Source organism: Cucumis melo, chromosome 7 (genome assembly GCF_025177605.1).
Source record: "Cucumis melo cultivar AY chromosome 7, USDA_Cmelo_AY_1.0, whole genome shotgun sequence".
In the NCBI taxonomy this organism is placed as follows: Eukaryota; Viridiplantae; Streptophyta; class Magnoliopsida; order Cucurbitales; family Cucurbitaceae; genus Cucumis; species Cucumis melo.
This window is the reverse complement of record NC_066863.1, coordinates 3336079-3347528: the sequence shown is the minus strand read 5'-3', so window position 1 is coordinate 3347528 and position 11450 is coordinate 3336079.

Sequence of the window (11450 nt, the reverse complement as noted above, 5' to 3'; positions counted from 1 at the left end):
TGTAAGTTGGTTACTCATAACCTAGCAAAAAGTTAAAAAAGTGAGAAAAGAGCCTTTCAAGACCCAAAATGGCAACAAAGTGCGTAAGTTCGACAAACTAAGTCTAAAACAAACCTAAAAGGTGTTGAAAACATGTCTACGTATCGCTTGGACCTTAAAAAACGACCTAAGACATCTTAAGTGTAAGTTCATAGCTCACAACCTAGCGGAAAGTTCAAAAAGTGTGAAAAAAGCACTTTAAGACCCAAAGTGGCAACCGTGTGTGTGAGTGCAACAAACTTAGTGTCAAACCAACCTAAAACGCATTCAAAACATGTCCAAGTATCACTTGAACTTTCAAAACGATCTAACAAATCTTAACTGTAAGTTCGTAACTCACAACGTACCAAAAAGTTCAAAAAAGATTGAAAGAAAGCACTTCAAGACCTAGAATGCCAAGTGTGTAAGTGCAACAAACTTAGATTCAAACCAACCAAAAAGGCATTCGAAACACGTCTTAGCTTTCAAACGACCCAATGACGCTTAAGTGTAAAAGCTTGTAACTCGTAACTTGCCAAAAAGTTCAAAAAAGTGTGGAAAAAGCCCTTCGATGGCAATCATGTCTGTATGTGCAACAAACTTAGTTCGAAACAACCTAACACCTGTTCAAAACATGTCTAAGTACCATTCGAACTTAAAAAATGGCCTAACAATGCTCAAGTATAATTTCGTAACTCATAACCTACCAAAAAAAATTCAAACATTGTAAAAAAAGCACTTCAAGACCCAAAATGGCAATTAAGTGTGTGGATGCAACAAACTGAGTCTCAAACAAACCTAAAAGGTGTTCAAATCGTGTCTAAGTATCACTTGAACTATCAAAATGACCCAACAAAACTTAAGTGTAATTTCGTAAACCATAACCTACCAAAAAATTCAAAAAGTGTGAAAAAAGCACTTCAAGACCGAAAATGGCAACCAAGTGTGTTAGTGCCACAAACTTTGTTTCAGACCAACCTAAAAAGAGTTCAAAACGTGTGTAAGTTCAAAACGATCGAACAATGCTTAAGTATAAGTTCGCAAATCACAACCGACCAAAATTCCAAAAAGTGCGATAAAAGCACTCTAACACCCAACATGTCAGCCAAGTGTGCAAGTTCAACAAACTTAGTTCCAAACCAAAATAAAAAAGAGTTTAAAAACCTCTGAACATTGCTTGAGTGTAAATTCGTAACTCATAACCGACTAAAAAGTTCAAAAAAGAGTGAAAAAAGCACCGAGGACCTAAAATGGCACAACCCGACCAAGCATGTAAGTGCAACAGACTTAGTCTCAAACAAACTTAAAAAGTGTTCCAACCGAGCCTACGTATCACTTGACCTTTAAAAGCAACCTCACAAAGTTTAAGTGTAAGTTTACAACTCCCAACGTACCAAAAAGTCAAGAACCGTGAAAAAAGCACTTCAAAGACCACAAAAGAAATGGCAACCAAATGTGTAAGTACAACAAACTTACCCTCAAACCAACCTTAAAAGTGTTCAAAACGAGTCTAATTATCACTTGAATTTTAGAAACGATCTAACAAAGCTTAAGTGTAAGTTGGTTACTCATAACCTAGCAAAAAGTTAAAAAAGTGAGAAAAGAGCCTTTCAAGACCCAAAATGGCAACAAAGTGCGTAAGTTCGACAAACTAAGTCTAAAACAAACCTAAAAGGTGTTGAAAACATGTCTACGTATCGCTTGGACCTTAAAAAACGACCTAAGACATCTTAAGTGTAAGTTCATAGCTCACAACCTAGCGGAAAGTTCAAAAAGTGTGAAAAAAGCACTTTAAGACCCAAAGTGGCAACCGTGTGTGTGAGTGCAACAAACTTAGTGTCAAACCAACCTAAAAACGCATTCAAAACATGTCCAAGTATCACTTGAACTTTCAAAACGATCTAACAAATCTTAACTGTAAGTTCGTAACTCACAACGTACCAAAAAGTTCAAAAAAGATTGAAAGAAAGCACTTCAAGACCTAGAATGCCAAGTGTGTAAGTGCAACAAACTTAGATTCAAACCAACCAAAAAGGCATTCGAAACACGTCTTAGCTTTCAAACGACCCAATGACGCTTAAGTGTAAAAGCTTGTAACTCGTAACTTGCCAAAAAGTTCAAAAAAGTGTGGAAAAAGCCCTTCGATGGCAATCATGTCTGTATGTGCAACAAACTTAGTTCGAAACAACCTAACACCTGTTCAAAACATGTCTAAGTACCATTCGAACTTAAAAAATGGCCTAACAATGCTCAAGTATAATTTCGTAACTCATAACCTACCAAAAAAATTCAAACATTGTAAAAAAAGCACTTCAAGACCCAAAATGGCAATTAAGTGTGTGGATGCAACAAACTGAGTCTCAAACAAACCTAAAAGGTGTTCAAATCGTGTCTAAGTATCACTTGAACTATCAAAATGACCCAACAAAACTTAAGTGTAATTTCGTAAACCATAACCTACCAAAAAATTCAAAAAGTGTGAAAAAAGCACTTCAAGACCGAAAATGGCAACCAAGTGTGTTAGTGCCACAAACTTTGTTTCAGACCAACCTAAAAAGAGTTCAAAACGTGTGTAAGCTTTCAAAACGATCGAACAATGCTTAAGTATAAGTTCGCAAATCACAACCGACCAAAATTCCAAAAAGTGCGATAAAAGCACTCTAACACCCAACATGTCAGCCAAGTGTGCAAGTTCAACAAACTTAGTTCCAAACCAAAATAAAAAAGAGTTTAAAACCTCTGAACATTGCTTGAGTGTAAATTCGTAACTCATAACCGACTAAAAAGTTCAAAAAAGAGTGAAAAAAGCACCGAGGACCTAAAATGGCACAACCCGACCAAGCATGTAAGTGCAACAGACTTAGTCTCAAACAAACTTAAAAAGTGTTCCAACCGAGCCTACGTATCACTTGACCTTTAAAAGCAACCTCACAAAGTTTAAGTGTAAGTTTACAACTCCCAACGTACCAAAAAGTCAAGAACCGTGAAAAAAAGCACTTCAAAGACCACAAAAGAAATGGCAACCAAATGTGTAAGTACAACAAACTTACCCTCAAACCAACCTTAAAAGTGTTCAAAACGAGTCTAATTATCACTTGAATTTTAGAAACGATCTAACAAAGCAGTGTAAGTTGGTTACTCATAACCTAGCAAAAAGTTAAAAAAGTGAGAAAAGAGCCTTTCAAGACCCAAAATGGCAACAAAGTGCGTAAGTTCGACAAACTAAGTCTAAAACAAACCTAAAAGGTGTTGAAAACATGTCTACGTATCGCTTGGACCTTAAAAAACGACCTAAGACATCTTAAGTGTAAGTTCATAGCTCACAACCTAGCGGAAAGTTCAAAAAGTGTGAAAAAAGCACTTTAAGACCCAAAGTGGCAACCGTGTGTGTGAGTGCAACAAACTTAGTGTCAAACCAACCTAAAACGCATTCAAAACATGTCCAAGTATCACTTGAACTTTCAAAACGATCTAACAAATCTTAACTGTAAGTTCGTAACTCACAACGTACCAAAAAGTTCAAAAAAGATTGAAAGAAAGCACTTCAAGACCTAGAATGCCAAGTGTGTAAGTGCAACAAACTTAGATTCAAACCAACCAAAAAGGCATTCGAAACACGTCTTAGCTTTCAAACGACCCAATGACGCTTAAGTGTAAAAGCTTGTAACTCGTAACTTGCCAAAAAGTTCAAAAAAGTGTGGAAAAAGCCCTTCGATGGCAATCATGTCTGTATGTGCAACAAACTTAGTTCGAAACAACCTAACACCTATTCAAAACATGTCTAAGTACCATTCGAACTTAAAAAATGGCCTAACAATGCTCAAGTATAATTTCGTAACTCATAACCTACCAAAAAAATTCAAACATTGTAAAAAAAGCACTTCAAGACCCAAAATGGCAATTAAGTGTGTGGATGCAACAAACTGAGTCTCAAACAAACCTAAAAGGTGTTCAAATCGTGTCTAAGTATCACTTGAACTATCAAAATGACCCAACAAAACTTAAGTGTAATTTCGTAAACCATAACCTACCAAAAAATTCAAAAAGTGTGAAAAAAGCACTTCAAGACCGAAAATGGCAACCAAGTGTGTTAGTGCCACAAACTTTGTTTCAGACCAACCTAAAAAGAGTTCAAAACGTGTGTAAGCTTTCAAAACGATCGAACAATGCTTAAGTATAAGTTCGCAAATCACAACCGACCAAAATTCCAAAAAGTGCGATAAAAGCACTCTAACACCCAACATGTCAGCCAAGTGTGCAAGTTCAACAAACTTAGTTCCAAACCAAAATAAAAAAGAGTTTAAAACCTCTGAACATTGCTTGAGTGTAAATTCGTAACTCATAACCGACTAAAAAGTTCAAAAAAGAGTGAAAAAAGCACCGAGGACCTAAAATGGCACAACCCGACCAAGCATGTAAGTGCAACAGACTTAGTCTCAAACAAACTTAAAAAGTGTTCCAACCGAGCCTACGTATCACTTGACCTTTAAAAGCAACCTCACAAAGTTTAAGTGTAAGTTTACAACTCCCAACGTACCAAAAAGTCAAGAACCGTGAAAAAAGCACTTCAAAGACCACAAAAGAAATGGCAACCAAATGTGTAAGTACAACAAACTTACCCTCAAACCAACCTTAAAAGTGTTCAAAACGAGTCTAATTATCACTTGAATTTTAGAAACGATCTAACAAAGCTTAAGTGTAAGTTGGTTACTCATAACCTAGCAAAAAGTTAAAAAAGTGAGAAAAGAGCCTTTCAAGACCCAAAATGGCAACAAAGTGCGTAAGTTCGACAAACTAAGTCTAAAACAAACCTAAAAGGTGTTGAAAACATGTCTACGTATCGCTTGGACCTTAAAAAACGACCTAAGACATCTTAAGTGTAAGTTCATAGCTCACAACCTAGCGGAAAGTTCAAAAAGTGTGAAAAAAGCACTTTAAGACCCAAAGTGGCAACCGTGTGTGTGAGTGCAACAAACTTAGTGTCAAACCAACCTAAAACGCATTCAAAACATGTCCAAGTATCACTTGAACTTTCAAAACGATCTAACAAATCTTAACTGTAAGTTCGTAACTCACAACGTACCAAAAAGTTCAAAAAAGATTGAAAGAAAGCACTTCAAGACCTAGAATGCCAAGTGTGTAAGTGCAACAAACTTAGATTCAAACCAACCAAAAAGGCATTCGAAACACGTCTTAGCTTTCAAACGACCCAATGACGCTTAAGTGTAAAAGCTTGTAACTCGTAACTTGCCAAAAAGTTCAAAAAAGTGTGGAAAAAGCCCTTCGATGGCAATCATGTCTGTATGTGCAACAAACTTAGTTCGAAACAACCTAACACCTGTTCAAAACATGTCTAAGTACCATTCGAACTTAAAAAATGGCCTAACAATGCTCAAGTATAATTTCGTAACTCATAACCTACCAAAAAAATTCAAACATTGTAAAAAAAGCACTTCAAGACCCAAAATGGCAATTAAGTGTGTGGATGCAACAAACTGAGTCTCAAACAAACCTAAAAGGTGTTCAAATCGTGTCTAAGTATCACTTGAACTATCAAAATGACCCAACAAAACTTAAGTGTAATTTCGTAAACCATAACCTACCAAAAAATTCAAAAAGTGTGAAAAAAGCACTTCAAGACCGAAAATGGCAACCAAGTGTGTTAGTGCCACAAACTTTGTTTCAGACCAACCTAAAAAGAGTTCAAAACGTGTGTAAGCTTTCAAAACGATCGAACAATGCTTAAGTATAAGTTCGCAAATCACAACCGACCAAAATTCCAAAAAGTGCGATAAAAGCACTCTAACACCCAACATGTCAGCCAAGTGTGCAAGTTCAACAAACTTAGTTCCAAACCAAAATAAAAAAGAGTTTAAAACCTCTGAACATTGCTTGAGTGTAAATTCGTAACTCATAACCGACTAAAAAGTTCAAAAAAGAGTGAAAAAAGCACCGAGGACCTAAAATGGCACAACCCGACCAAGCATGTAAGTGCAACAGACTTAGTCACAAACAAACTTAAAAAGTGTTCCAACCGAGCCTACGTATCACTTGACCTTTAAAAGCAACCTCACAAAGTTTAAGTGTAAGTTTACAACTCCCAACGTACCAAAAAGTCAAGAACCGTGAAAAAAGCACTTCAAAGACCACAAAAGAAATGGCAACCAAATGTGTAAGTACAACAAACTTACCCTCAAACCAACCTTAAAAGTGTTCAAAACGAGTCTAATTATCACTTGAATTTTAGAAACGATCTAACAAAGCTTAAGTGTAAGTTGGTTACTCATAACCTAGCAAAAAGTTAAAAAAGTGAGAAAAGAGCCTTTCAAGACCCAAAATGGCAACAAAGTGCGTAAGTTCGACAAACTAAGTCTAAAACAAACCTAAAAGGTGTTGAAAACATGTCTACGTATCGCTTGGACCTTAAAAAACGACCTAAGACATCTTAAGTGTAAGTTCATAGCTCACAACCTAGCGGAAAGTTCAAAAAGTGTGAAAAAAGCACTTTAAGACCCAAAGTGGCAACCGTGTGTGTGAGTGCAACAAACTTAGTGTCAAACCAACCTAAAACGCATTCAAAACATGTCCAAGTATCACTTGAACTTTCAAAACGATCTAACAAATCTTAACTGTAAGTCCGTAACTCACAACGTACCAAAAAGTTCAAAAAAAATTGAAAGAAAGCACTTCAAGACCTAGAATGCCAAGTGTGTAAGTGCAACAAACTTAGATTCAAACCAACCAAAAAGGCATTCGAAACACGTCTTAGCTTTCAAACGACCCAATGACGCTTAAGTGTAAAAGCTTGTAACTCGTAACTTGCCAAAAAGTTCAAAAAAGTGTGGAAAAAGCCCTTCGATGGCAATCATGTCTGTATGTGCAACAAACTTAGTTCGAAACAACCTAACACCTGTTCAAAACATGTCTAAGTACCATTCGAACTTAAAAAATGGCCTAACAATGCTCAAGTATAATTTCGTAACTCATAACCTACCAAAAAAATTCAAACATTGTAAAAAAAGCACTTCAAGACCCAAAATGGCAATTAAGTGTGTGGATGCAACAAACTGAGTCTCAAACAAACCTAAAAGGTGTTCAAATCGTGTCTAAGTATCACTTGAACTATCAAAATGACCCAACAAAACTTAAGTGTAATTTCGTAAACCATAACCTACCAAAAAATTCAAAAAGTGTGAAAAAAGCACTTCAAGACCGAAAATGGCAACCAAGTGTGTTAGTGCCACAAACTTTGTTTCAGACCAACCTAAAAAGAGTTCAAAACGTGTGTAAGCTTTCAAAACGATCGAACAATGCTTAAGTATAAGTTCGCAAATCACAACCGACCAAAATTCCAAAAAGTGCGATAAAAGCACTCTAACACCCAACATGTCAGCCAAGTGTGCAAGTTCAACAAACTTAGTTCCAAACCAAAATAAAAAAGAGTTTAAAACCTCTGAACATTGCTTGAGTGTAAATTCGTAACTCATAACCGACTAAAAAGTTCAAAAAAGAGTGAAAAAAGCACCGAGGACCTAAAATGGCACAACCCGACCAAGCATGTAAGTGCAACAGACTTAGTCTCAAACAAACTTAAAAAGTGTTCCAACCGAGCCTACGTATCACTTGACCTTTAAAAGCAACCTCACAAAGTTTAAGTGTAAGTTTACAACTCCCAACGTACCAAAAAGTCAAGAACCGTGAAAAAAGCACTTCAAAGACCACAAAAGAAATGGCAACCAAATGTGTAAGTACAACAAACTTACCCTCAAACCAACCTTAAAAGTGTTCAAAACGAGTCTAATTATCACTTGAATTTTAGAAACGATCTAACAAAGCTTAAGTGTAAGTTGGTTACTCATAACCTAGCAAAAAGTTAAAAAAGTGAGAAAAGAGCCTTTCAAGACCCAAAATGGCAACAAAGTGCGTAAGTTCGACAAACTAAGTCTAAAACAAACCTAAAAGGTGTTGAAAACATGTCTACGTATCGCTTGGACCTTAAAAAACGACCTAAGACATCTTAAGTGTAAGTTCATAGCTCACAACCTAGCGGAAAGTTCAAAAAGTGTGAAAAAAGCACTTTAAGACCCAAAGTGGCAACCGTGTGTGTGAGTGCAACAAACTTAGTGTCAAACCAACCTAAAACGCATTCAAAACATGTCCAAGTATCACTTGAACTTTCAAAACGATCTAACAAATCTTAACTGTAAGTTCGTAACTCACAACGTACCAAAAAGTTCAAAAAAGATTGAAAGAAAGCACTTCAAGACCTAGAATGCCAAGTGTGTAAGTGCAACAAACTTAGATTCAAACCAACCAAAAAGGCATTCGAAACACGTCTTAGCTTTCAAACGACCCAATGACGCTTAAGTGTAAAAGCTTGTAACTCGTAACTTGCCAAAAAGTTCAAAAAAGTGTGGAAAAAGCCCTTCGATGGCAATCATGTCTGTATGTGCAACAAACTTAGTTCGAAACAACCTAACACCTGTTCAAAACATGTCTAAGTACCATTCGAACTTAAAAAATGGCCTAACAATGCTCAAGTATAATTTCGTAACTCATAACCTACCAAAAAAATTCAAACATTGTAAAAAAAGCACTTCAAGACCCAAAATGGCAATTAAGTGTGTGGATGCAACAAACTGAGTCTCAAACAAACCTAAAAGGTGTTCAAATCGTGTCTAAGTATCACTTGAACTATCAAAATGACCCAACAAAACTTAAGTGTAATTTCGTAAACCATAACCTACCAAAAAATTCAAAAAGTGTGAAAAAAGCACTTCAAGACCGAAAATGGCAACCAAGTGTGTTAGTGCCACAAACTTTGTTTCAGACCAACCTAAAAAGAGTTCAAAACGTGTGTAAGCTTTCAAAACGATCGAACAATGCTTAAGTATAAGTTCGCAAATCACAACCGACCAAAATTCCAAAAAGTGCGATAAAAGCACTCTAACACCCAACATGTCAGCCAAGTGTGCAAGTTCAACAAACTTAGTTCCAAACCAAAATAAAAAAGAGTTTAAAACCTCTGAACATTGCTTGAGTGTAAATTCGTAACTCATAACCGACTAAAAAGTTCAAAAAAGAGTGAAAAAAGCACCGAGGACCTAAAATGGCACAACCCGACCAAGCATGTAAGTGCAACAGACTTAGTCTCAAACAAACTTAAAAAGTGTTCCAACCGAGCCTACGTATCACTTGACCTTTAAAAGCAACCTCACAAAGTTTAAGTGTAAGTTTACAACTCCCAACGTACCAAAAAGTCAAGAACCGTGAAAAAAGCACTTCAAAGACCACAAAAGAAATGACAACCAAATGTGTAAGTACAACAAACTTACCCTCAAACCAACCTTAAAAGTGTTCAAAACGAGTCTAATTATCACTTGAATTTTAGAAACGATCTAACAAAGCTTAAGTGTAAGTTGGTTACTCATAACCTAGCAAAAAGTTAAAAAAGTGAGAAAAGAGCCTTTCAAGACCCAAAATGGCAACAAAGTGCGTAAGTTCGACAAACTAAGTCTAAAACAAACCTAAAAGGTGTTGAAAACATGTCTACGTATCGCTTGGACCTTAAAAAACGACCTAAGACATCTTAAGTGTAAGTTCATAGCTCACAACCTAGCGGAAAGTTCAAAAAGTGTGAAAAAAGCACTTTAAGACCCAAAGTGGCAACCGTGTGTGTGAGTGCAACAAACTTAGTGTCAAACCAACCTAAAACGCATTCAAAACATGTCCAAGTATCACTTGAACTTTCAAAACGATCTAACAAATCTTAACTGTAAGTTCGTAACTCACAACGTACCAAAAAGTTCAAAAAAGATTGAAAGAAAGCACTTCAAGACCTAGAATGCCAAGTGTGTAAGTGCAACAAACTTAGATTCAAACCAACCAAAAAGGCATTCGAAACACGTCTTAGCTTTCAAACGACCCAATGACGCTTAAGTGTAAAAGCTTGTAACTCGTAACTTGCCAAAAAGTTCAAAAAAGTGTGGAAAAAGCCCTTCGATGGCAATCATGTCTGTATGTGCAACAAACTTAGTTCGAAACAACCTAACACCTGTTCAAAACATGTCTAAGTACCATTCGAACTTAAAAAATGGCCTAACAATGCTCAAGTATAATTTCGTAACTCATAACCTACCAAAAAAATTCAAACATTGTAAAAAAAGCACTTCAAGACCCAAAATGGCAATTAAGTGTGTGGATGCAACAAACTGAGTCTCAAACAAACCTAAAAGGTGTTCAAATCGTGTCTAAGTATCACTTGAACTATCAAAATGACCCAACAAAACTTAAGTGTAATTTCGTAAACCATAACCTACCAAAAAATTCAAAAAGTGTGAAAAAAGCACTTCAAGACCGAAAATGGCAACCAAGTGTGTTAGTGCCACAAACTTTGTTTCAGACCAACCTAAAAAGAGTTCAAAACGTGTGTAAGCTTTCAAAACGATCGAACAATGCTTAAGTATAAGTTCGCAAATCACAACCGACCAAAATTCCAAAAAGTGCGATAAAAGCACTCTAACACCCAACATGTCAGCCAAGTGTGCAAGTTCAACAAACTTAGTTCCAAACCAAAATAAAAAAGAGTTTAAAACCTCTGAACATTGCTTGAGTGTAAATTCGTAACTCATAACCGACTAAAAAGTTCAAAAAAGAGTGAAAAAAGCACCGAGGACCTAAAATGGCACAACCCGACCAAGCATGTAAGTGCAACAGACTTAGTCTCAAACAAACTTAAAAAGTGTTCCAACCGAGCCTACGTATCACTTGACCTTTAAAAGCAACCTCACAAAGTTTAAGTGTAAGTTTACAACTCCCAACGTACCAAAAAGTCAAGAACCGTGAAAAAAGCACTTCAAAGACCACAAAAGAAATGGCAACCAAATGTGTAAGTACAACAAACTTACCCTCAAACCAACCTTAAAAGTGTTCAAAACGAGTCTAATTATCACTTGAATTTTAGAAACGATCTAACAAAGCTTAAGTGTAAGTTGGTTACTCATAACCTAGCAAAAAGTTAAAAAAGTGAGAAAAGAGCCTTTCAAGACCCAAAATGGCAACAAAGTGCGTAAGTTCGACAAACTAAGTTTAAAACAAACCTAAAAGGTGTTGAAAACATGTCTACGTATCGCTTGGACCTTAAAAAACGACCTAAGACATCTTAAGTGTAAGTTCATAGCTCACAACCTAGCGGAAAGTTCAAAAAGTGTGAAAAAAGCACTTTAAGACCCAAAGTGGCAACCGTGTGTGTGAGTGCAACAAACTTAGTGTCAAACCAACCTAAAACGCATTCAAAACATGTCCAAGTATCACTTGAACTTTCAAAACGATCTAACAAATCTTAACTGTAAGTTCGTAACTCACAACGTACCAAAAAGTTCAAAAAAGATTGAAAGAAAGCACTTCAAGACCTAGAATGCCAAGTGTGTAAG